This window comes from Myotis myotis, unplaced genomic scaffold (genome assembly GCF_014108235.1).
Source record: "Myotis myotis isolate mMyoMyo1 unplaced genomic scaffold, mMyoMyo1.p scaffold_m19_p_8, whole genome shotgun sequence".
NCBI classification, from domain to species: Eukaryota; Metazoa; Chordata; class Mammalia; order Chiroptera; family Vespertilionidae; genus Myotis; species Myotis myotis.
Genome location: NW_023416390.1, coordinates 52538577 through 52539298, shown reverse-complemented (window position 1 = coordinate 52539298; position 722 = coordinate 52538577).

Here is a 722-nt window from a genome sequence, read left to right as displayed (position 1 = left end):
GCAAGCATTTTGATTAATATATGTACCATTTTTCATTATGTCCAAGTGATAAGGGAATATTTATTTTTCTTTGTGCCGAAACTAATAACAGTTGCTGTGTAACAAGAGGAAGCACTTCGTTCATGTATTAAACAAGGCAAAGCAGACAGTAGGAATATAGAGAGCAAAAATAGACATAGCACCACCCTTTAAACACTCCTACAATAGGCTTAGCAAATTATAAATCACGGCTGCCTAATCTAAAAGCATTCCTTTGCTTCTTTCTAAATTTCAGAATTATGAATCAATCCAAAATCAAGGTTTCTTTGTGCTTTTACACTTAATATAGCCTCATATTAGTTACTAATTATGCGATTCAATTCTTTACAGTTAGCTTCTAAAACAGTTTTCTTGGAACTAAAGATTATAGTTGTGGTCTTTTATAGTATCTTTCAAAGAACTATTGAATTTGTCCTGTTTCTGATTTAAAGTACAAAGTGCCTGTGCACCACTTTTTGGATACGATGTAAACTAAATTCCTAGTTGTCAGATTCCATGTCTCTAAAATGTGGTGGAATCAGAGGATCTACTTATATAAACAATATGTTTAGGTTTTGATTTTTATTTTAAAGCATAACATTGCAAATAAGCGAATTCCATGAAACCTTTTGGTAGAACAAAAACATCAGTGGAGATAGCAAGTGGAGAAAAGGTTAAACGGTATTTCCTTTCCTTGTAAATAT